The following is a 26,963-nucleotide window of genomic DNA, read 5'->3' as shown; positions in this document are numbered from 1 at the left end:
CAGGGACAGTGAGCTCTGGTTAATGAGGCTGGGAGCACACTCACACCGTGGTCCCAGGGCTGTGCAGATTGCCTTGGATGCTCTGAGTTCCTGTGTCCCACCCCACTGGCATCCCCACAGAGGGTTCAGCCTGCAGGGCTGGGAGCAGTCAGAGACTGTGGGAGGCTCTGAGGCACACCCCAGAGAAGGAAATCCCTTAACCCTGCTCACTCTGAGCCTTTCCCTACCTTGCAGTGCTATCTTATTTGCAGGGGATGCCCTGATGAAGGCAGGAATGATGAATCTGACTCCATGCTCTCAGAAGGCTAATTTATCATTTTATGATGCTATATTATATTAAAGAATGCTATACTAACTATACTAAAGAATACATAAAGGATACTTACAGAAGGTTCTTGTTAGAGCTCAGAAATGTCTTCCAGAAATGCACCAGCTCCAGAGAAGGCCTGTGAGACTCTTGTCCTGCCCCACTGATGCCAGTGCTTCCTGGGAGGTGAGGGAAATCACATTTCACCTGCAGGCATCTGGAAGACTTGAGGCCTTTAATCAGTTTATGGCCTTGTGAGTGGTTTTAGTCCTGTCCTATTTCCATGGTGCAGTTTTTCCTTAGACCTTTCATCTGTCTCACTTGCTCCTCAATCCAAAACTGTCCCTTGCTGTCTGCCTTCCATTTTTTCAGTTGCACCTCAGCTGTGGCCCAGGCTGGGCATCCTTTGGTGTTGGGGCTGGTGAGCTTCACTCTCCCAAGGCTGTTTCCTGTGGAACACAACAGAAGGGCCTTAAAAAATTTAAATGTCTCTGCAAGAGAAGACAGCAAGGCTGATGTTCCTATTTGGATTGGGCTCAGCTCATCATTCCCAGGCCACTGCTCCTCTCAAAGATAAAAGATTGTTTCTGGAAGTTAATAAAGTCCCTCCTTCAGTGACAGCTCTGCAGGTCAGCAACAGCCACAGAGCCCATCCCCTTTGGAACCATCTCCATTCCCCATTCCCCACACTGTACCAGTGAGGCCAGGATCCAATCCCCCCGAGGACCTCAGAGCTGATACCAAGGTATGCAGGACTTGTACTGCTCTTTTACATGAGCAATAAATAAATAAAAGCATCCTGATGCCTGTGCAAGGAAAATTCCACATATTCATGCCCCTGTTTCCTTTATCACTTATTCTGTAACAGCTGTTTAATTAATTGCTTGAATGATTTCCTAATACATCTTATTTACATACAAAATTACAGAATAATGGTTTGCCTTTGAGTTGAGTGAGAATTTAAGGTCTGCTTGCCATGCCTCATGGAATATGGTTACTCAACAAGAAATAAAAGTTCTGGTTGTTTTTAGCTGCTTCTTTTTTGTTGTTTGTTTTTGCTTTTCTTTAGAAAGAATTGAAATTCTTTTCCTCCACAGATTTTGTTGCTGTTTTTTGCAGGCATGACTGGATGATGCTTTGATAGCAGCAAGAAGGGCAAGGTTCCTTTAAAAGGTGACTCCAATCTTTGGGGGGGAAAAACAATAATGTAATGAATAGGATGGCTTCTATTGAAGAATAAAGAGTCATATAGCACCAGTGGAGACAGCACAACTTTATCACTGCTGCTCAGGTTTATTCCCTGGCTGGCAGAGCTTGTCCTGGGAGCAGGAGGCTGTGTAAGCAGGAGGGGTCCTGCTCTGGTGGGCTTCTCACCCCAGAATGCTCCTTTCTGACACAGGAACCTTTTCTTTGGGTCACAGCAGCACCAGCAGCTGTGTCACTGCTGCTGCTGAGCCTCGTGCCAGCTGATGTTGTCCTTTCATGAGCACCCCTGGGCTGCAGTCACCTCCTGGAGAAACACTGCACAAGCACAGCAACGTGGTTTGGATTTTCTTTATTGCCCAAAGCTTTATTGCCCAAATCTTGACTAATGTGGGGCACTTGATGAGCCTGGATGAAGAGGCTAATTCCATGTTTTTCTCACTTACTCAGTAAAAGAGCCAGACCCCTGAGGAGGAGCTCACCTGTGCTGCCCTCTGAACATGTCAGCTTGCCTCTGTTTGCTGCAGCACAAGTCTTGAGCACTTGAATTTCCAGCTTAGAGGCTTGAAAATGGAGTTATGTGGGGAGCTGTGGAGGCCCTCATGCTGACCAGCAGCACAGCAGAGCTAACACAGCTGCCTTGGCTCTGCTCAGTGCTTCAGGCCATGTCTCAGGGTGGCATCACCCACATTGCAAATCATGGGTACAAAGCTATGGGCTGGCTGCACGGGGAGATTTGTGGCTCTGGACAAATTTAGGAGCTTAGTTCCCACTGTGGAGAGCCATCCCAAATGAAACAATTGATTTAACCTTTTCAGTAGGGTTGCTGCTGGATCCCAGCCCAAGGTGCCAAGGCAAAGGTTGTTCTTTTGGGTCAGGTTTCTCTTGAATCCCAGCCTGCACTCCAGGCAGGGAAGGGCAGCACTCCTGATCTTGGGGCCCAGGTCAGAGCTGGGATGGCTTGTTCAGGGGGCTGTGCTTTGCAACCAGTAAGGTACAAGTTCTTGTAGAAGCACCTTGCTGAACTTGCTCCTCAAATACCAGAAACCAACGGCTCATACACAGATACCAACATTAAATGTGGCCTTACGTGATTTTCTAGAGACTCACATCTTTGCACCACTAGAAGAAGAAATGACTTCATCTACCAGATGTCACAATTGATATCCTACTGCTGCCTACTCAAAAATCCTCCAGTATCTTTTTGGTTGCTAATGATCCAGTACAAGTATTTGAAACATTCTTGAATACACCATAGCTGTGAGGTTATTTTTTCTCACCAGTCATAGGGCAACTGATATTAAATCCATATAAAGAACTATTGCACTTTTTACTAAGTGTAAAAGGGAAAAATATTACCATTCATTTGTGTTACTCTTTCTTTCTAACTATCTTCACTTAATAAGGTATTTTCTTGCAACACAGTGTGTTATATATTCTGTGTTTTATAAACCATCTCCTGGGAAAAATAACCAAGGAAACACAATTTTTTGGAACCATCTCCTTTTATTAAGAATAATGAAAAGGGAACAAGAGCCATTCCAGCAGTCAAACATCCTTCCACACTTTCTTATTGGTCTTTTTATGATAACTGTGTCTCTCAGCACATAACCTGAGCTGTCTGAATTTGCTTATTTACATTTGTCCTTTTAATGCAAGTGGATCAGTGTGGAGGTGACATAAAATGGACACATAGTGCATCTAACATCAATGTCCCCACACAGAGGATGGAAATCCATCAGAAATACTGGACAGGATAATGACAGCAGTGAGGTCTGGCTTTGTCACCAAGTTTTAAAGCTTGAATGGAGGGTTGGATTATTTTGCCTGCTCTGTGCACCATGCCCCCCTGCCCCTGTTACATTCCCAGTGTAGCAAGGAGCCTGCTCTCTCTGCAGGCACTGCTTGGGTGACTGGAGTCAATCACACACAGGCAGGGATAGATCCCAAACTCCCTCTCCCAGTCCTCTCCCAGTGGGTTTTGTACCTTCATTATCTCATTTACAGCACCTCCCAGGGCTGCTGATGGCCCCTCTCTGAATTGTGTGTGGTGGGGTCCCAAGCTGCAGGAGCACTTTTCCCTCTGTGTCTGTCCCCACAGGACCAAGGGATGTGTCAGTGCTCATGGAACCAACTGGCTGCTGACTGCCACCAGCAAATCCCATTTCAAGAGATCCCATTTCCCTTTGGGTCCCTGTCTAAAGCTGTAATTTACACCCTTGGCAGGTACTCAGGTTTCTTTTCAAAGCATCATTCATTCTTGAGCAGTCATAGATGATTCAGGCTCCCTCCATAGGCTCTTCTGCCAGATATTGATCCTGGGGACATTATTTATCAATTACAAAAGGTTTATTTCTGGCAACGTTCATAACTAAAAGATCTGCATATTTATTTTGCTGAGTGATTTATTGACGCATCATTTCATGTTTCAAGGAAAACTGCATTTTATAGATGGTGGTGGGGAGAAAAGCCTCCAAAAACTCCAATTAGAAAAGAGCACTCAAAGACAAATAGCATGATATTTCTTTGGTTTGCCTCAAACACAGAGACTGAAAATGCCTTCCAGCTCCCCCCTGCCCACTGGGGGACTATTAAAGCACTTACAGATAAATCACCACCCTGGATGTAAAACCTATAGTGTTGCAGGTGCTCCACATCCCAGTTTGCATTAATGAAAGGACTAAGGAGCCTGCCATGTGCTGGGACAGTCATTTGCTAAAGAATGGCTTGGAAGGTGCAATGCCCTCTGCAAGGAGGCAGCTGGAGTCATCAAACAGATCCTGATATTCCCTAAAAGCTGTCACACTAATGATCCACGAAAGGGAAAACTAATATCTGGGTTAAGGTGAAAAGATGATTTCTAATTCCTCTTTTTTCACACAAATGTGCCAGTTTGTTTTTGTTAATTTGGTTGCAAAGGGTGTCAGTAGCTTGAAGGCTCCTTGTGGCCAAAGGCCCAACCCTTGTCCCCTTGTCCAGTGTAATGCAGTGACAGGGACAAGGTAAATTCCTTTCATTGCCAGCAAACACCACTTCCATGAAAGGCTTCATCAGATCTTCTAGCACAGAGCTCTGCCCATTGGAGTGGCTACCTAGAACAGAGGCTAGACAGGATTAAGAGAATAAAAGTGGGCATTTATTAAAGGCCTTCAACAGGACACCTTGGGCAGTCAAAGCCTCTGAGGGGCTACACCCAAGCTGGACAATGGTCACAAGTTTTTCAGACAATTATAAATTTGGTCTATTTGCATACCAGGGGTTAATTCTCCAATTACAGCTTCAGGTAATGAAGTAATTTACCCCCAATTTGCTCCCCCCAATTCACTTTTGTTTATACTTTTCTAGGCCTGTAGGGTGTCCTTGGATGTCAGGCCCAGAGGAATTGTTTTGTCTGACCAAAATGTGAAGACAATTAACTAACACTTTGTATGCTATGCACTAATGCAGTACAGGATTTGAAAAATACAAAAGCTAAACTCCTAAGGCATCAGCACCTTACCATGTCCACTGGCTGTGCTTTTCCACACTGACTATTAAACATATCTGTGGTAACAGGCCTGTAAAAGCTATAAGGAAAAAAAAAAGAACAGAGTTATCCGAATCCAAATAACTGTAATACAGTAGATGCAGCAATTCCTCAGTGTCCATTCTTCTTATTTGCATCATTAATTGTTGTCTGATTAAAAATCATTATGAGGCTGGAAACAAGTTAAAACAGAAAAACAAAACCTGGTGTGGTAGGAGAGATAGGCCTTTATAAATCACACAGAAAGCTTAAACAGATTCCAATCTGCAAAGCAGAAATAATTCCACTCCATAAATAGAGAGAAATGACGATGCTTAAACATAGACCTTCCACAGTTCAAAAGGTTAACTTAAAGAAATCAATAGAGTCCTGTAAAATGAACAAGGAAAAGAGCGGAAATTCACAGTACTATAAGCTGCTGTGGAGCTTTGAGCCTTGGAGCTCAGGTATTTTCTTCTGTGTCCCTGGAGAAACTACCTGGAGACTTAATGAATGGTCTGGAGAGGAGAATTTCTTGTTTACTGGAGTCCTGGGTTACTGCTTGTGCTGTCAGAGGGCAGCTGGTGGCTCTTTCCAGCACACAGGTTTGCCCCAAACCTGGACCTTGAGATGGAATTCTCAATTCTCCTCTTTTCCCAGGCAATGAGCAACAGGACAAGAGGAAACGGCCTCAAGCTGCACCAGGGGAGGTTCAGGTTGGACATCAGGGAGAATTTCCTCACTGAAAAGGTGCTTGAACATTGGGAGGAGCTGCCCAGGGAGCTGTTGGAGTCACCATCCTTGGAAGTATTCAAAAACCAACTGCAAATGGCAATTCAAAAAGAGCTGCATATGGCACTTCGTGCCATGGTCTGGTTGGCAGTGTGGTGATGAGTTAAAGGTTAGGCTCAATGATCTCAGAGGCCTTTTCCAGCCTAAATGACCCTGCAGTTTTGTGATTCTGGATGGAATGTAAATATAATTTTAGGGACAGCACATTAATGTAAATAGATACGTGGAGCCATCAAAAGGTTAATAATCCCAGTACAAAAATTCTTAGACAAACTGTCCTGCAGTTGAGCTGTTAGCAGAGCTATTAAATTTAATTGCAGTATAATTACACAGCCATGCACCTCACTGATACCCAGCTATCCACGGGCACAGCACAGGGGCTTTGCCTCAGGTGCTCCAGCATCCTGCAGCCAGGTGTGCAGCCAGGCTGGATCCCAGCCCCAGACATGCCCAGGAATACTCTGCTGATGCCTTTTTGGGCCAGCCAAAAACAGAGCCCAGACAAAATTAAGGGAATAAAAAGCAGGTATATTTATTGAAGGGCCTTCAGGTACATTTCAGGCAGATGAAGCCCCCCAGGGGCTACACCCAAAAATAGACAACAGATCACAGGTTTTCATACTTTTATAAATTTGGTCCATTTGCATATTGGGGTTAATCTGCCAATTACAGCTTCAGGTAATGAAGTCATTTACCCCAATTTTGCTCCCCCAAACTCGCTTTTGTTTCCATCTCTGGGGCCTGAGGCAGTGAGGGGTCCTTGATTGCCAGGCCTGGAGAGGAATTGTTGTGTCTGCCCCAAATGGGGAAGCAGCAGCAGCTCACAGTGTGTGGAGTTTAGAGTTATACACTAAAGAACTGCAGGATTACAAATATATGGAAAAAAAAAAAGCTGAAATCCCAAATCATCACTGCAAGGTTCAGCACCAATGCAAAGAGGGTCAAGCTGCTTTGCAGAGCAGGGATAAGGAGCAAGATAAGCTGTGGTGGCACTATTTGCTGTGAGGAAAGCTAACACACCTCTCAGGCTCTGTGGGATTAGGGCCAAAGCAAACAGCACATCTCACCCTCCTGGACCTGTCAGATATTCTTGCCTTTCCCTGAGGGAAGCTGCTGTCTCCTGGATCACTCTCATCCCCAAGGCAGTGAGCCCAGAAATGTGCTTTTTGTGCATCCTTTTGTGCAGGATGGATTTCATACTGAATGCTCCCCGTGTCCTCTCAGAGCAGGAGATATTTTGGGAGGGAGCTGCCCAGGAAGGGGGAGCTCAGCAGCTTTTGGGAGGTGCCAGCTCTGCAGGGCAGGGAAGTGCCCTCTGTGACCCTGGATCTCTCACGGAGGGCACAGCAGGTCAAACCCTCAGGCTCCCCCTGGGCTTGCATTTCATGGTTTTAAACAGACAATTGTGTGTAAATAAAGGAAATGGCTGGAAGGAGCCACTTTGCTGCTGGGAGCTCACTGAGCTCATCAATTATAGAATGTGAGTGCATGTGGAATTTGTGCTGAGCTCCCCTTTCCTTGGGGGAGCTGCCAGGAGAACTTCTGCTCCTGCATTAAGTGGGAGCAGAGGATTTGCCTTATCTCCTGTGATCACCCAGAGCATTTTCATTGCTTCCTGCCTTTCCCAGTGCCCAGTCTGTGATGAGTCAGTGGAAAATGACCTCTCCCCCCCAGGCCATTTTTCACTGGACTAATTGTGCAATGCTTTGAAAGAAATTACTTCCTCATCCCTGTGGGAATCCATGAAAGCCTTGAAACCCTGATGTCTTTTCCTCTGGCACGGGTTAAGTCAGGTACAGCAAACCCCACTGGCATCTCAGAGCACCCTTTGGGTTTCTGTATTTTTGGCATCTGGATTATTTTGCCACCAGGACCCACTGCTAGCTGCAAGTGCTGTTAGTATCCATTAAATCCTTCCCCACTTTTTCAGTCCCCCAGCAATTGCATTTGATCCTGAAGTGAAAGGATAAAGCACTGCTGAGTATTACCTGCCATGCTGGGAACTCAATCGCTCCTTGGTCAATCTGACATGAGTCAAACAAACGAAAACCTAAAGAAAATGAAGTGAAAATTAAAACTCAATCCATGGGTGTGCCCACAGTGGGCAAGGACAAAGCAATGTGCAGCTACAAAAGGAAATAAGAGAGGGGTAGGTTTTCTCCATGCTGTTTGTTTGAATAAGCCCCTACTACAAAGATTCTGTGGAGTAGCGCTTTCATTGCAAAAAGCATTTGTGAGAGTGCCAAAAACATGATACCAGGGGTTTTAGGAGGAAATGAGGGGTTCCCTGCTGCAAGGTAATGGTGTTGATAAAATGGGATTGGGGGTGAGTAAGAGCTGGGGGAAGGTTCCTGCTGCCCGTGCAGGGCACTCAGCCAGAGGCAGGATTGCAGAGTGTGACTTGGGGTGCCCACACTCTCTGGTCTTCCTCAGCATCAGGCTACAGGGAACCAGCAAACTAAAGTTTCAGGTTTTCTCCATTTTGGTACCAGAAATCACCTCATGTGATGGATTTTCCCTTTCTATCTTACAAGCTGATTTTGTGATCACAGAGGCTTCCTTTTTCCCTCTGCTCACCCTTCCTTTAAGCTTAATAAAAGTGGTAACTGAGGAAGCTTTTCTCCCAGTGCCTGTCTGTTCAGTCTGAAAAACCCCTTTTGCAGCCTGAATCCCAATTCAAGCTCCTCACCTGTGGCATATGGAAGTATTCACCTTCCTTGTGACTCAGAGATTTAAAATACCTTAAACTGATCACGTGCAGCTGATTATTCTTGAAATAACTCTCTGGCTACCCATCCCAAAATTCTGTGTCTGGAAGTGAATCTGATCTTTTTTCCTACCAGTGCTCTGGAGAGTTGCATGTCAGCTACAAATTTGATAGATTTTAAACATCTTGCAGAGCCATGTCTTCAATTTGGTTGGCAATATCAGCTCTGCTCTGTAAGAGCTCTTCATGCAGCCCAGCATTCCACAAAGGGGATCAGGAGAGTTATGGACAGGAAGAGCTCGTGTGATCTGGATATTTTATGTAAATGTGGAGTCTGCAGACACCTGCTTTCACAAAAGCAATTAGGATCCTACGTGTGGTGGACTTTATTACACACATAAGCTCCTGTCTGCTGCAAATACGTGGAGAAATGTTCCCTATTCTTGTGTTTATTTATCATTAGCATCTGTGTGTATTTTGTGTTTATATCTGAAGACCATGAAGAGCATGACAGGCAGGTGCACAGAGCTTTTGCCCACACTCCCCTTGCACACAGGAGTATTGTGATTAATACTTGGGATTTATGTGTGCATGTTGTGGGAAGCTCAGTGCCACGAGCTGGGATGGTTGCAGACTGTCCATGTGTCTGTAACCACATTGACTGTCCATATGTCTGTAACCATGTACCTGCAGCCCTAAGGAGGTGATTATAAATCCTTCAAACCTCTGCTCTTTGCAGGGCTGGGATGGGGCTCTCCTGAGCTGTACAGGGTTTCTGTGCTCATGTTTACTCACTGGGACAGGAAAGATCTGAGGGCAAACATGCACATGTGGTGTTTGCTTGTGCACAAACACACCTTGTTTCTTTTTGGAAACTGTGCCTCACTCTTGCCAAATAGGAAACAAGACAACTTTGGAGAAAGCACAGGAATGAGCCCAAAAGATTGATCCTACCCAAACCCTAAAAAGTGGTGTTCAGGCCTCCAACGCAGAGTGTGGGAGGAGGTGGCATCATAGAAGGGGCAGAGCTTTATCACTTAAGTCTATTTTTTCAAGAACTTGTTTTTTCAGGTGTTACAGCACTTAGACATGAATCTGCCCCTGGGATCCTGATGATTTTTCAGTGCCCATAAGCACCACACCTACAAGCATTACTCCAATTCTTTGCAGCATGCAGGGGATTTGAGCCACAGGTCTTTGGGGAAGCCAGAAACATATGGTGATCATATTAATGGTGATCTTCTAGTGAGAACCTGCACCTCCTGGGCAATGTGGTGTTGTTCCACAGCAGTCACTGTGTGATACAGACTGAACAGTCAAAAATCTGTTTATCATGCGGGTGTGCACTCGATGTACTGGGAATAGAGGTCACTCTGCAGCCATCTCTGGGTATTTCTGTGTTGATCAAGAGCACACGACTCTGTGGTACAGTGCAGAGAAAAACATCTCCCCTCTCCACAAAGGCTGACAGTGCTGTGAAAAAATGCTGGAGAACCCAGAGCCCACAGCGTGCCTGTGCTGATGGGAGTGGAAATCAGCCTCTCTTGGTGCCACCAGTATTTCCTCTGGTCCTGCAGAAAGGATTGGTCAGGGAAGGGACTTTGACTAATTGCTCCCAGCATGCTGGAAGGCTTTCAGCTGAGCCAGGTGCTGGGGCCAAGCAGGATTTATCAGGTATGAACACTTTGTGCTGTAGTACAACACCCAATCATTTGTGATTGGATTTGGAGGCAAACAAAGACCCAAATAATAATAACCTGTGTCGATGGCAAATGCGCTGAGCAATAAAGGGTGAAAATCACCTTCGTGTTGCAATTGACAGCTCTGCCCTTCATCTGCCCCTTCCTTCTCCCTCTTTCCTTCACTCCACCCCTCCATTGATGGATTAGGAGCACAATAAATCACGTACAGCCAGCAATGAGCAGGGCAAACAGGGATTTGTAGTGGAGTGGTGCTGCTTTCCATGAGCAGGGCCCTCACTGGAGCACACTCTGGATTTACTCACCTGAGTTCTGCTGCAGGAAGGACTGGCCACACACACCAGCAGCACTGATGGCTTTGCAAAACATGAACAGCTGCATTGGAATTGCTGATAAATTGTTCACAGTGTTAGTTTTGATACTGGGTAATTGTCTGCTTTTATTTTTTAAACCCAGCAGAGGAGGGTAGATAACAGAGAGAGACTTGGGATAAACAAACAGTTGTCTGGGAATGGAGCTGAAGAGGTAAACTCAACCCTATTATTTGCTTCCTTTTTTTTTTTTTCCCCTCATCTTGACCCAGAGAAATAGGTGCCAACAAAGCTGCTGGGGAAGTGGACAAGTGTGCTTTCAATATCTCTATACCCCTTTTCCACCATTGCTCAGAAAATTTCAGGCCTGTGGTGGTCAGAGCAGAACTTCTCTGCTCTCTGGCCTCCTCTTTCACAATTTCCTGAGTCTTTTATTTGCCATGGGAGAAAAAAAAAATCCTCCTTCTTCCTCTCCAAAACAACAATAATAATGAAATTCATTTGTTCTGAAGATTGCTTAAGAATTCCAGGGACTGGTGTGCAGTGCCCAGCCCTCCTGCACATGGCACTGTCAAAAAGCCATTGGCTTCCACATTGACTGAATATCTTCCAGCAGAAGGTGTTGTGTAGCTCTCCTGGTCAATCCGTGTTAATTAAATTGTTATCAACTTACTGAAATTTCCTTTTAGAAATGCTTGGGTTTGGATTTCTATTTTTTTTAATTGAAAGGTGCAGCTTCTGCATACTAAGAAATTTCCAGGTGAAAATGTTAACCTTAGATTTTGTAATAAGAGAAGGGCAACTGCAGCACTTTAATTTGCTGTTTTGAAACCTGGGTGTTTCAGTTGGCTCAACCTGAGTAATGTCTTTTTAATGTTTTATTTATTACCCTCCTGGATCTGCTTCAACACCTAGCTATGTATCTCCTGTGAGGCTGGCACAGGGAAATTGGGCCTTGGCCACCTCCTTGCCCACAGCTCTGATCCTGGAGCAGCTTTCCCACTGCAGGCTGCTCTCCCCTGGGATGGACGTGGGTGTTGCTTTTTTGGGTGCCTCCCCTGCTCTTTGCAGCTTCTCAGACACGGACACATCCCTTGTCCCTGCACTGCTCAATGCCACCACCCTCACTGCTGCTTCCCTGCAAAGTTCTGCATTTTCTGAAGCTGTAAAAATTCTGCAAAAGCCCCCAGATTGGCTGACAGGTTAAAGTAAGGCCAGCAGCCCCAGCTAGGAAACTTTTCCATGTTTTAAACTGTGTGTCAAACTGAAACACAAACCTGGACTCTTTTATGGCTCGTGCTGCTTTCAAGTCAGATATTTGACTTTCTCTTTTTAATCAAGAGATGATCTCATGGTTTTACTGGTGGTGGAGAATATTTCAAAGCACAGAACCAGGCCAGACTGACTGAATCCACCCTGCTGTTACTTTTGTTTCCCAGAATGATCCCAAACTACTCTGCTGACAGCATAAAAGGTGTCCTATGGCATTCCCAAAGATACTGAATGAGGGACTGGCACCCCAATGCAGACCTTGGTCCTCCAATGAACTTCAGATAGAAAACTTATGTTCCATAGCTACTAAATTGTCCATGGGTAGCCATGGCACCTTTTTTTTGGTAAGTCTTTATCAAAGACAATGGTAATTACAGGGTCCAAAGCCAGTCATGCTGATACCACTGTTTGCTTCTCTATTTGTCACAGCAGGAATGACCCACAAGGACAGTGCCCAATCTGTGTCCTCCCTAGGTGTCCTGCTGGATAATCCATGAGGAATCTGGCCACTAGGAAACTCAAGGAGGGCATGGTTTTGGTGGAAAATGGGCCAACTAAGCAATCCAGAGGGTCCAGGTGGGCTATAAAAGAAGTGTGCTGTTACTGTGTATAAAGAAGAAGTGAGTGGCTTTGGACAATTTATTTTCAGTGGCTCAAGCCTTCAACCAGCCCATATCTCACTCAATATCTGGCAGAAGAAGGAAAAGGAATCCACTTTTTTTTATGATAGGTTGAAAACTTCATGACAAAACAGAGGCCAAAGTGTGCTGTGGGCTATGCAGAGATAAACAGTGCTGAAATATCCCTTGTATTGGTTTGGCCACCCAGGTCCCATCCCATGTAAATGGAATAAAAATGCTGAACTCCCTGTTTACTGTCTCTGCTAACTTTATATCACCATCCAGATCTCCCTGCTTTGCCATTCCATCCCTATTCCTTTTCCCAGCAGAATGGCTGCTGCCTCTCCAACTAATTCACTTTATTTGCTTCAGTGATTGTACCTGGCATCCTCTCCCATATCTTCGCTTGGGCTTTTCTTTAATTCTCCCTTCTCTCTGACTTTCTCAGAATATGTTCTCCATGGTATTAAGGATGGATTTACTTCTGAACAGGGAAAACGAAAAAGTCATGAAAATCCTTTACAGTTCTAATTAGAGCTGAGTAATGTGTGTAGACAGCCAGCCTTACCTGTACCAGTAAATGGAGGATTTGGGAATCCAAGTGCCTTTTGCTTTATTACTCAGTGGAGAACTATGAAACTTTCTATTTAATTATTACCAGGAACAACGTAAGCAAGGAACAACTGCCATGGCCCAGTGCAGTGGGCTTGGGGAGCTTAAACAGGGGATTTGGGGATCAGCCAGTCCTGCCTGATTTGGCCTCATTTTTCTCTGACTTCAGACAAGCCACTTCCATTTTTCTGCCCCTGACTCTTTGCATGTGACAGGCAGTTAAAGGCACGTGTGTCTTTGTGACATTCACACTTTCTGGAAAAATCCCTTCGCCCAGGATTTTTCTCCTGGGAAGCTGAGAGGCCCCAGGAAAAAAAGGGGAAACAATAATTATCTGATTTGCTTCTGCTGTGTTTTGCTGCTTTGGAATGTGTTTGGAAAGTGTTTACCCACAGGTGATTGTTTCATTGGATTCTGCTGGGAGTTGTTTTCACTCAATGGCCAATTGAGGCCAAGCTGTGTTGGGACTCTGGAAAAAGTCAGGAGTTTTCATTATTATCCTTTTAGCATTCTGTAAGTATCCTTTCTGTATTCTTTAGTATAGTTAGTTTAGTATTCTTTAATATAACATAGTATCATAAAATTAATAATAAAATTAATAATATTAAATTAGCCTTCTGAAGAACACGGAGTCAGATTCATCATTCCTGCCTTTGTCTGGGGGCAGCTCAAATACAATATGTCAAATACAATATGTCAAATACAAAATGTGTGGTAAATGTGGGGAGTGTTTTAGCAGGTGGCAGCTTTGTCAGGAATCCTGGCAATGGTGCTCAGGTTCAAAGATAAAGGATGAGAAATAGAAGGCAATAGAGACCCCACAGGTGGATTTTTTCCTTCCCAGAGAATTCCCACAAGACCTCATGCAAGGCAGATTATTCTATGCCTCAATTTTCCATCTCTCAAGCGGGCACTACAGGCAATACTTTCATTTCTTTGGTGTGTGTAACCAAGACTGAAACCTTGATGGAACCCTGAAGCTTTGAAAATTAAATGCTCTGTCACCCAGTAAGTTGTTTTCTTCATCAATAAACAACTTTTTCTGGCAAAGGAAAAAAGTAGATAAGAACGAATCTGAAGGGAAGGGTGTTAATAGGTTAAAAGGAATCCTCCCACCTTTCCAGAAGGCAATGCACATTTCTCTGAATTGGCTGATTGGAGTTGGTTATGGAAATTAATTGTTAATATCTACACATGCTTTATTCTGTTACAAAGAAATGACAAATTAAATTAGGACAAAGATTTCTCTTTAATTTCTGTGCTATTCTACTCCTTTTTTTAATTACTGCATTTTATATAGTTTTTCATCTAAATCTGACAGCTTATTGAGAGGCTTGAAACCCACAAATTTGCGGTTTTTTTTTTAAAGCCCGCAATGAGAAGAATTGCAAACAATCCATCAACATATATATTTCTTTTATATTTCTAGTGACAGATATTTAAACCTTAGCTTCAGTCTCTCCACAGTCAACATTTGGGCAAATCCAGCTCCATTCTTTACATGGTTGAGCACTTACAGAGTCACACGTGGGGGGCACACACATCCCCACGGCTGGGTTTTGTTGGCTCAAATCAAATGCAGGCAGTTAAATAGATGGTGGAGGGGAGCAGAGCCCCTGCAACAGCAGGGGAGGTGAAGATTCTGCTCTCCTGACCTGCTTGTATACAGAAATTTAAAGAAAGTGGTAAGAAAAACAGGCCTGTGTTTGCAGCAGATATCACCCACGTTTCCCAAAGACCAAAGAATCCCTGGAGAGTTCAAACAGGGAGGTGTTGTGTGAGTGCAGCCCACGGAATGATAAACACTCCTGGGATAATTCAGTTGTAGAAGGCACACTGAGAAACACAATTTCCACTGCAGCAAGGCTGGGGGGGACAAAAATCTTGTGGTGCTGTTTGTTCCCTGAGTGCAGCAAGGCTCTCACAGACAGCATCAATTCCCTGTGCCAGGATATTGTGTGTTTTTGAAGTAAGAACCTGTTCCCTTCATGGAAGAGGATGTCACAGCTGGACAAAAGACCTCAGCAGATTAGATTCTGCTTCTTCTCCTCTGTAAGTCTCTTTATTTCCTTACTGATAAATTCTTCTTCCAGCACAGCAGCCCTCACTTTTTTCCTATTCCCTTGCTATCCCCGTGGGCACTTTCATTTGAATTTCTGATTTTTTAGGAATCCAGCTGATTCCTTGGGCAGGTGAAATCATGTATGCAAGAGAAATTGGCAAATAACTGGAAATAAGAAAACTCAAAGTCAATTATTTGTGAGCATGTCATAAAGCTTGTTTGTTTTCCTAACTCCCTTGAAATCTCTGGAAAGCAAAATGCTCTGCCCTTTCAAATCATGCTTTGTAACCACTTCTCTGTTATAATCAGATTTTTGTTTGCTAAGATGAGAAAGGCTGTGAAGGAGAGGCAAATGTGTGGTTTCATCTGCCTTGTAGGCCCCAAAATCAGCAGCCAAGGCAAACCCCCAATGCCCTCTGCCTGCAGCCAGGGACCTGCCCAGGGCAAGGACAGGAACTGAATAACAACAAGATTATTCCAACAGAACAGGAATTATAGGGAGAGTTTCTGAAGGGACAAGAGTTCTTGTGTTTCGTTGTTTAAGCTCCTTGAGAACTGAGAAAAGTCTCCTGAATTGTAAGTCATTCCTCATTTATCTAATTATTCTCATATTTTTTCTTGGAAGCACAGGATGGCAGTTTCTGAGAGGCAAAAACCTGGATAAAATACATGAGAATCCAGCTGCTCTTGTGCATCAGTCTTTACCCCAGTAATGCAGGAACTTGGGCTGCCCTTGCTGGCCCTCACTAAACCCATGTGTTTTTCTTGAAGAAGCTGAAACAATGCTTGCACCTTTCCATGGTAAATCAGCATTTTTGGTGAAAAAAATGTACTTGCACTGTTTGCCCAGAGAAGCTGTGGCTGCCCCATCCCAGGCCAGGCTGGACAGGGCTTGGAGCAGCCTGGGACAGTGGGAGGTGTCCCTGCCCATGGAGGGGGTGGAAAGATGAGCTTTAAGGCCCCTTCCAGCCCAAAGCTTTCTGTGATTCTGTTTGTAATTCTCTCCCAAAGGCCTCTCACTCCAAGGGACCTGCCCAGCTGTGTCCCTGATATCACTCTTCCACGTTTCTCTGCAGGGCATGGAGGATGTAGATCTTGTGTCTTCCAGGAGGAACAGATTCCTGCCAACAATGCAAAGTTAAGAGCAGAGTAATGGATGGTGGTACCTGCAGTGAAGGGCTCTCAGCCCTGACAAGTGTGAGCACGGCCAGACGGCCCCTGGCCATGCCTGAGCAGCAGAGCTCACATCTCCTCGTGTTTCTTTGCTGATTCTGCTTCAGCCAGACCTTTGGGGTGTGTTTAATGATTGGTTCCTCTATGAAATAGCACAGGAGGAAAAGGACATCTCGCTCTTCCAGCAGTGAGTTTTTTAATTCTTTACTTGTCGCAGACATCTTTTATGGAAAATCCTTTCCTTAGGACTTTTCCTCCTGAGAAGCTGAGAGGCCTCAGGAACAAAATGTAACCAATGGTTATCTGCTGCTGTGGAATGCAACAGGTGCATCTGGGATTGGGCTCATGTGGTTGTTTCTAATTAATGGCCAATCACAGCCCAGCTGGCTTGGACAGAGAGCCTGAGCCACAAACCTTTGTTATCATTCTTTGCTATTCTATTCTTAGCCAGCCTTCTGATGAAATCCTTTCTTCTTTCAGTATATTTTTAATGTAATATATATAATAAAATAATAAATCAGCCTTCTGAAACACAAAGTCAGATCCTTGTCTCTTCCCTCATCCTCACACCCCTGTGAACACTGTCACATTTACTAATTTGCTCCCTTGAAATTTGCACTCATTTTTACTTTGTCATGAGAGAAAGCAAATCTGTGCTCACAGCCACCTGTGCATGGCATTTGCTTTGCATGCTTGGACTGGGTTTTTCAGGATTACACATCACATTGGTTACCTCTGTCTGGTTTAGAGACACAACAGAGAATTCTGGCTGAATGGAGAGAAATCTTTGGAGAGCAGTCTGATGCTGGGCTCACCTGGTTGTTTTGTACTGCTGGGAGATCCTGGAACAACTGGCACAATTAGGCATGCAGAAGTATTTGAGCAGCAATACCTACTCACAATGAAGCAATTAAGACAATTACTGTATGTTTTATGTAACAGGACAAATGGATCTCACTCTTAAAGTCTTTGAAAATCTCCTGTAAAAGCTCTAATAATGCATTAATACATTAATCCTTCTAATCCTGTCAAACTACACAAGTGTTTTTGTGGAGGGGCTGATAGGAGATCTCAGAAATGAGAGGAGGAGCAGCAGCCACTTGCTAGAGCTGCTTTTCCAAGCATTTATCCATGTCAGAGGCTGCAAATCAGTGACTCAGTGGCTGAAGGGTGGGACCACAGTGGGTGGTTGGGGCTGGAAGGGATCTCTGAAGTTCATCGGCCCAGCCCCTGCCACAGCAGGCTCACATCCAGGCAGGTTTTGAATAGCTCAGAGAAGGAGACTCCATGAGGGAGAAGGAAAACTTTGGAAAGCCTCTCTTGACCTTGGGCCTGGAAAAGGGCCTGACTTGTGCATGCTGCCATTCCCATGGAATCCAGTAAAATACAACAATTTCTCCTGAGTCACAAATCTAAAGGCAGAGGGGTGATCCAGAGGGGATCTTGAGGTGCTCCTGAAACCCCCCAGGCAAGGAGCAGTCCCAGCCAGTGCCTCTCTCTCTCAGCACGGCACAACCTGCCACCCCTGCAGTCCAGATGTTCTGGAGAACTGAGGCTGGACGCTGGGACAGGGGCCAAATATCCAATCCAAGAAGTAAAAATGGAAAGATATTTTGTAAAATCAAAGGTAGAGGTAGCACAGTGGCAATTTCATAAAGGAGAGAAATAAAAGAAAACTGTGTTTCTGTTTACCTATGCTTAGGTCAGATCCAAGAGGCTTCCCTGATTCTCCATTATCTGCCTGGCAAGCCATTTGCAATTCCTGCTTAATCATGTGCCTGTGCCTCCTGCTCTCAGGCAAAGCTCATGTGCTTAGAAATCTGTCAGGGGAGAAGATGCTGATTTGGGTATACAAGTTCTGAAGATTTTTTTCCCTTTTTTTTTAAATCTTACCTGATACTCTGTTCCAGCTGCAGCATCTCCCTGCATGGATATCTTTGATACCCAACATAAATTCAAATTAGTTTTAACCCTCCACCCACCAGGCTCCTGCTGCCTCAAAGCTTTGGTGGCTCCTGAGCATGTTAACCTGTTGTAGGATAACAAACTCTTTTCTGCCTGGCATGGCAGTGCTGAAATCTCAGTGTGAAACCTTCCTCACAGAGCCAGCCTTGCATTTCACACCATCCCAAAATTGCCAATCACATTTATACAATAATATACATCTCACTGCTACAAGTAGCTCATTAATAGCTCTTAATTGAGACTAGACTCAATGGCTAAGCAGCCACTTGGAGAAGATAATGGGTGTGAGGTGAGTGACCCCTGCACAGTCTTTGAGAGATTTCAGAGTGCCTGGGTTTTCAGAAGAGTCTGGGGAAATTATACATAAAATGCCTGTCATATCTCGCTGAGAATGGGATATCTGGGCTAATTCAGGAAAAAAAAAAAATCTCAATTTAAATTTTTCTGCATTTTAGGTCTTGATCTGAAAGCCAAGGCTAATGCTTCTTTTCCTAATTTAGAGGTACGTGGATCCCTTGAGGTCTGTGAATTAGGTAGATGTGAGTCTACTTGGGGCTAGTTAAGTAAAGTACTGCTGGAAAATCCAGGACACCCACAGCAAAGACTGTGACTTCTGTGTTTTCCCAAAAGCACAAGGCAAAAGAAAAGCTTTGGAATCCAATCCTTCTGTACAGCAGAGGCCATGGGATAAGAGGATCTCTCTATTTCAGGAGACACTTTTGGAAAATGCTGCCCTGACCCTCACCTGGACTATTTATGCTGATTTGCAGCAGATGAGGATCTGCCTCTCTATGCCCAAATATTGTGAAGACTCACTCCCATGTAGCAGACAGAGAACGAGATGGAGGGGAGAGGTTGTGCCCTTTATCCTGTGAAAATTTTTGAAGGGGAATTTTCTCAACAAAACACTGAGGTTTCTGCTGAGGGGTGGTGTGAAACTGTTCCCAGAGAAATGCAAAGGAGGGTGAGAGTGTCGTGCTGGGGGGGATGTGCAGACCCTGTCCCTGTGAGATCAATGAGGAAATGGTTGCTCATGGTGCTGAAATGAATGAGGAGTTGGGTGGCTGGAGGGTGGAGGTGTTGGGGTCAGGGATCAGGGTCAGCCCAGCCAGGCTGGTGTCGGGCAGTGCCATCTTGATATCACTGTTTATCTTCTTTTATTTGTCACAGCAAGAATGTACCACAGGGACAATGCCCAAGCTGTGTCCTTCCTCAGTGTTCTGTTGGATTCCCCACGAGGGATCTGGCCACTAGGAAACTCAAGGAGGGCATGGTTTTGGTGGAAAATGGGTCACCTAAGTAATCCAACGGTTCCAGGTGGGCTCTAAAACAAGTGTGTTATTACTGTGTAAAAAGAAGAAGTGAGTGGCTTTGGACAATTTAATTTCATGATGTCCCAACACAGAGATCATCTCCAGCAGAAGAGCAGCAGCACCCCAGCAAGGGACAGCCACACACCCTTTAATTAAGATTAAAACTCCCTTCTCTAAGGGGAGCCATTTGGCAATCCCATGGCAGGATGGGCTCTGAGCATTGCAATCCTTGCAATGACTCAGCCAGGACTCCACAGGGACTGGGAAACTCCATGACTCAGAGGTAACAAAGCTCTCCCTGCCAGGAGCAGGTTGTACCACCCAGGCCAACCTTTGGCATGCACCAAAAATGTGCTCATGCAGCTCCATGTAAGGGCACGCTGTGGGAGGGCTGGTGACCCCAGCTCCTGCTCCTGATGGCAGAAGGTGTTTACCAAAATTAAGGTTATTGATTGCAGTGATTCTTCTCCATCAGCCTATTAATGCTCGTTCTATGTAACAGGACAAATAGATCACTGTGTAAAGTCTTTGAAAATCCCCTGTGAAAGCTGTAATAATGCTTTAATGTATTAATCCTCTTAATCCTGTCAGACTCCCAAAGAATTTCTGTAAAGGCTGACAGGAAATCTCAATACTAACAGCAGAACCAGCAGCAGACACTTTTCTATAGGTGTTTTTTTAACTATTTGTTGGTCTCCTCCCTTTAAAATACTCCTGAGCTGATGGTGAGAACTGCAGTTTGTGGAGCACGGGGAAAGATTTCCAGCTGTTTTGCAGGTTGGGTTGTTCTTTAGGTTCCATCATGCTAAATCAAAGCTACTGCTGGCTGTCAACATGAGGCTGAGGGCCAGCACTTAACAAACAACGTCTTCACCTGTACCTCCCTCCTTTCTGCTGTGCTTTGTGTGCCTGCACTTTGTCTTGGTCCCTTTCCAAGGCGCTTGAGCTCCCCAGCATGGATGGTGATGCTCTCCCCTGTGTCCCAGACTCTGATCCCACCCTCCTGTGGGCTCCACACACTCTGCAGGCTGGCTCTGGGACTTACAGGGCATAAATGCTCTGTCACAATGCCCAGGCGTGCCCGTGCCCAAGTGCTCCAATGCAGAGAAGAATTCTGAGAAGGGAAAAATCAGATAGTGAAATGTTAGCAACATAATGGCAGTACTCCTTTGAAAGGTGGCACCTTCACTCTCAGGCATGTCCTCAACAGTCTGTAATTTAGATGGAGCTGGAGCATTTAGTCAGTAGGATGTTGTTTTTCTCCCTTCACCTTTTCTTTAACTCGTAAAGAAAATGACATTCTGTGTAAAATGTAATAACCAATAATGAATCCTTTAAAGTGCAACATTATCTTTTCAGCACACATTTCCCCTGCACCTTTCCTAATTATTTGATTAAATATGTGCCTTAGTAGGTGTAGTGTTTGCTGGAGTGATCAGGGTGAATTCATTTTCCTTGTACTGAACAGAAGACAGGGTATTTGGGGATCCTGAGCAGGTACGTGCCTTTGTGATAGAGGAGGTAAAAACAATGACAGCTTTGCAGTATCAGAACAGCCCATGTATTAACTCCAGCTCTGCTCTGGATTTCCTTTACAGCAGTGCAAATGGATGGTAATTTCAGGAAATCAGCAGGCTTGGTTTGAACATAAAATCAGAAACGACATGTTCCTCCCTGCCATCCCTGGCATGGCTGGTGTCCCCACACCTTCCTGGCCAGCTGCTTTAAAATCAGATTTTTCCATTCGAGGTAAAACCAGTGGAAATTTAAGTCCTCTCTCAGTATTCATAGAATCATAAAATCAGAAAGTGGTTTGGGTTGGAAGGGATCCTAAAGTTCATCCCATTCCAGCCCAGACACCTCCCACTGTCCCAGGTGCTCCCAGCCCTGTCCAGCCTGGCCTTGGGCACTGCCAGGGATCCAGGGGCAGCCACAGCTGCTCTGGGCACCTGTGCCTCCCCACCCTCAGGGGAAGAATTTCTTCCTTATGTCCAATCTAAAGGGACTCTCTTTTAGTTTTAAGTCATTACCCCTTGGACTATCACAACAGGCTCTGCTAAAAGTGGGTTCCCATCTCTTACAGCCACCTGCAGGCACTGGAAGGTGCTGTAAAGTCTCCCTCTCTCTTTTCCAGGCTGAGCAGTCTCAGCTCTTACACTCTGAGGGAAAATCCCTCCTCCTCCCAGGCTGCAGCTTGCCCTGGTGGAGCAGTGCTGAAGGAGGAGAAGGTAACTTCGCAGAGAGACAAAAATGGACAAACTTTTTGTTCAGAAACGGAAATGCCCTGCTGGATGAGCCTGGATCCATGTGCTGCTGTTCTCCCCTTTCCTGTGGCTGTGTCTGCTTTGGTCTGGGTTCCTCACAGGCACACAGAGCTCCCTTTAGGCTTCAGCTGGGGACTCCTGTGATGAGCAATGGAAAACACCAACAAACGAAATCCCAGTGCACTGGGGATGTGCTGGGATCCACCCTCGGAGCACCCCCCGCACAGGAGAATGGAAACATGATGAAGACAGACACAGAGATGCCTGGGAAGTTCTGTAGCACCATTTATGATTTTCTGCTTTGGTATACATGATGTGCAAAGTGTACAGTTTCGAGGTATTCATGTAAAGATCAAAGTTTCCCCTAGGTGGGCAGAATAATTATTTTCTGACAAAGCTTTAACTCTGAGTCACCACCAGAAGACAAAGCTGCCACTGTGGGAGCAGCTCCCAGGACAGCACCTCCATCTCTGCTCTGTGCTGCCCCAGGCAGAGCCTTGCTGGGTCTGCCTCTCCCCAGCAGATACCGAGTGGCTCAGCCTGACTCATGCATTTTCCACTTTATCCTGTGCATTGATAGTTTATTCAAGCTCCTTTTGCAAGAATAGCATTCAACATTTTCTTGCTTAATGCCTTGGCAACAGCATTTTTTCCCTTTTCTTTTCTTTTTTTTTTTTTTAGAGTAGTACAAGATGCTGTGCCAAGAAAAATCTAATGCTCATCCAAAAGGATTAACTGGGTATCATAGCAATATCCTGCCGTTTACCCACAGAAGAATGGAAATAGTTTCCTTTTGTGTAATACATTGGAGAGAGTATTTCACCTTAACTTTTATGTTGAGACTGTTTGTAGTCCAGAGATAAGTCTTTGCAAGGAAATCGATAATAATTCATGCATGCACAACTCACATCAGCTTCCACAGGACATTAGGTTTTGTATTAACATAAGTGAAAATTGGAAAGTTCCTTTTTCAACAGAGTAGAGATAACTACTGTTAAATGCTGCTCCACGTGTGTGTGAGTCCTGCACGAAGAGGCAGAGTATAAAATATTGCTTTTTAGTGCACTGTTTCCTGCAAGCTTTGCTCTGCAAGTGCTTTCAAAAGATGAGATCAGGAATTCCTGACACAGACCGGCTTAGTTAGAGACACCCAGGGATGGGGGATTCACCTGGAGAATTGTAAATGACCAATTTGTCATTACTTTCCCTGTTGATCAAATAAGGATGAGAAATCAGGGAGTTGGCAGGTCTGGGACTGAAAGGGAAAAAATGTCTCTTTGGTACCATAAAATGTCTCTCTAATTAGTTGGGGGAAAATCAACAGAACACAGAATTTAAGGCAGAGAAAATATCAAATAAACACAGGCAGTGCTGGCCTAGGGAGGACAGACCCCCAATTGTTTTACATGGAACCTCTGCTGCTCCTGATGCTTCACTGGGCTACCAAAGAATGCAATAAATTATATTTGTGCTTAAAAGAATAAAAGATAAAATATGGAGTCTTTCACTGTTTTGTGATGGGTTTAAAATCTGGGCCAGGTTTGCAATGATCTGTGACAGGTCAGTTCTGTAGCTCAGGTTTATTATGCTGAAAGTCTACACTGCCAGGCATATTCCAACATGAAAGCAAAGCTCTGCTACAGCCAGGATTGAAACCAAAGGGGAAAAAGCTTCCTATCAGTAAATTTAGAGTTATATTTACTTATATAGTGAAAATGTTGCTTTCCCACCCTAAGATACAGAAATAAATATAGAAATAAATAAATAATAATAAAAACTTATAAATACAAATAAATTCATAAGATTCCCTACAAGGTACAGGGACAAGTGTAGCTCCTGGTCCCAGTTTTGTGCTCCTTGCTCTGAGGGCTGCTGAGGTCTGAGGAGTGACAGTGACAGTCCCCTGTCCTACCTGTGTCTCCCCTCACAGATGTCAGAGCATGAGTGTTTAATTTCCTTGGAGAGGGTTTTATCCCTCTGCTGGGTAGGTATTGGATGAGGTTTATCTCTTTTATCAAATAATGAAAAACCAGAACACTCCAGAATCTGTTGTTGACCCAACTGGCACAAGGTATTGCTCTCTGAGCTCTTATTGATGGAAAATCTAAATCAGAAAAGCTGTTCTCTTGCTTGGTGTGAGCTGACTCATCTGTCACCATTCTCCCCAGGGAAACCAGGAGCAGAACTGGCTGTCAGGGCTGCTCTGCTGGGCAGCCTCTCCAGACTGGGGCTGTGGAAAATGTGGGGCAAACCTCTTGGGAATATTTCCTCTGGTGCTCAGCTCATTGCCAGGATACGGCTGTGCAGAAGTGGCTCCCGCCTCACCTTCGTACCTGGGGACATGCTGGAAGTGGTGTTTGAGGTATCTGCAGCTTTAAAATGTAAGTTCTTAATGGAGACACCCCAAATCTTCCATTAAAAAAAAACCAAAAAAACATAATCTGTATACTTTATTCCTTTTGAAAACCCTGGCTATGGATTTCCAGTCTGCTGCAGATTTCCAAGCCCCACAGCCACTCAGCTGAAAAGGGAAGAAAACTCTACCCATGAAATCTTTCAATGGAAAAGCATTCATGTTACAGAGATGATTGGTTCTGTGGTATATTTACACTATTTTATAGAGACATGCATGTGGGGTTATATATTTACTTCAGTAATTATATGCTTCATGGTGCTCTGAGAAGGAAAAAAAAGCATGCCAAGAACAATTCAAATAAATATTAAGGCCTTGACACAACTTGTATTGCAGTGATGTGGTTTTCCAAGAGCAAAAATTTCTCCAGCTCCTTGGTATGTCACAAAGGAATAATGAATGCAAATGCTGTTGATGATGACAGTCATTAAAATTCTGCAAATGAAAAATGACTCACCCCTTTGTTAATTCCAGCCCATTGCAGAGGGAACCTGTGAATGCCTTTGTCAGTGACACTGTTAGCTTTGCAAAAGTGAGAAGGCTCCTGAGCAGCTCTTCTGTTCCTGGCAGACCTTGTCCTTGTATGGTAGCAAGCTTTCCCTCTGCTAGGATGATGATGATGATGATGATGATGATGATGATGATGATGATGATGATGATGATGATAAAAACCATTTAACCACCTTTGACGTGTGTGTGAAGTGTCTCCAAAAATAAAGTCGGTGTGTGACAGTGGGATCAGGATGTGGAATGAAGGGGTCATCGTGGTGATTAAGAAAGGAATGTCACCTGTGTTCCTGAGGGAATTGGGGCTCCATTGTGCTGCCTTCTAAATAAAGAGTCTCTGGAGAGCTTGTAATATAAATAGGAAAGGCTGACAAAACATGAGAGCTATTTTAGGGATGGAGGCATGGAGAAGAGAGGGGTTATTATGAACCTTGAAGCACACTGGGGCTCTGCTGGCAGGGCAGCACCTCGTTGGGGTGGGTGCTCCACCAGCAGTGACCTCAGTGAGCCTGGGGTGCCTCAGGGACTCCAGAAGGAAAGGGAGGTGGGAAAATGTGGAATTTGAGAAGCTCGCTTTGGCACTGCCCTTGGAGCAAAGTGTCTTCACTGCTGTACCATGTTCTCTCCATATCTGAGGTGGTATAAATGACCAGAAACTGGAGGCCAAGTTGGCTGGAAGCAGCAGTAGGAATAATTTGTCTTTGACAGAGCTAAAGTTCTTCATTTTCATTTAATTGGATAACGTGAGCTACAACCTTGCGATTTGCTAATTTGTTGCACTGGAATATGATTAGAAGATGTTTTGAGACTCAGTGATGAGGAATTTTAATAAGACATTTCTGAGGTGGGGTTGTTCTGACACCAAGGATTTTGTTACAGTATTTTAAGCTCATTGTGACTCTAATGATGTTACAAATGTGGAAGTGAGATAAATATAAATGAATTGCTATTGAACCAATCCAAACTTTTAAAGTGTTGTGGGACATATGTAAATGAATATGTAAATTAAATGGTTTGGGTTATAAAAGGACATATCTGAGGAATGGCTCTTCGGAGGTTCTTTGAATCAGCATCAAGGATGCTGATCATTTGGAGCTTTTACATATGTTAATCATCTTGTTCTTCCAGGCCAAAGAGGCTATGAATATAAAAGTGCTAACAGCCTATTACCAAGTTGTTTGCAAGAGTCCTCATAATAGAAACATTAGCTGTATAGCTTAATTTTCACTTAAATAAACCTGCAGCTTTCTGTAATAACTGACTCTGATTAGCTGGAATTGGATCTATCTAAAATAACCAGTGTGATTAAACCTTATCTTATCTTATCTTATCTCAGTTTAGTCTGACAGTCCACAAAGGGTTTGAGAGGGAAACAAGTTGTTTTAGGGGTGATAGATAGGAAGTAGCTGAGGGAAGGTGACAGAGGAAAGTGTGAAGGGGTCAGAGGGGTGGGTAGAGAAAATGACGTTTGCAGCAGTGCTTGGAATTAACAGGAACAGCCTTGATTACAGCTTTCCAAGCAGAAAGCAAACTGTCAATCAGGATACAAGATGTTGAGTGGGCTTGCTTGGGTTGGCTCTGTGGACTGTCTAAGTATAGAACAAAAATCTGTAAGGTTTTTTTTTTTTTTTTTACAGTAGGCCACAGTGTCAAAGCTCTCAGACTTCTCCTTAGGGAAAAGGCTGTTTCTTGTCATTCTTCATGTAAGACACACACAAAAAAGTCCTGTGCTGACTGTGCAGCTCAGTCACCCTCTGCAGCAGCTGCTCCACAGATGATGGGACAGTGCTGAGCTCTCCCTGCACTTGGTTGCTGTAGGTGGGTACCAACCTGTTTCTTTGTGAATCCCAGGTCAGGTTTGTCTTTGGGAATTTCCAGCTGTCGAGGAATCCTTTCAGTGCAGGTGGCTGGAATCCTTTCCAGCTCCAGGATGAGCTCTAGGGCTGGGAGCCCAAGGCAAGAGGCTGGGACCTGGTAAGGACTTAAAGAATGCAGGTGCCTGTCTCAAACCTTGTCAAGGCCACAGGAGGAGCTGTAAGATGAGCCACCACAGCAGGAACTTGAGGTAGGAGAGGAATTTGAAACAGGAAGGTGCTAATTCCAGGCCTAAAGGAGGTGAAGGTTTGCTTAGCATGCCTAACAAGGATTCCTGCTGTGCACACTGTGGGAAGGGAAAGGCAACTACTGCTCACATTTGTGGCAGCCCAAGGAGTGGGAACACCTGCAGCCACCCAGAA

The sequence above is a fragment of the Agelaius phoeniceus genome, chromosome 21 (genome assembly GCF_051311805.1).
Source record: "Agelaius phoeniceus isolate bAgePho1 chromosome 21, bAgePho1.hap1, whole genome shotgun sequence".
Taxonomy (NCBI): Eukaryota; Metazoa; Chordata; class Aves; order Passeriformes; family Icteridae; genus Agelaius; species Agelaius phoeniceus.
This window is presented reverse-complemented; position numbering follows the sequence as displayed.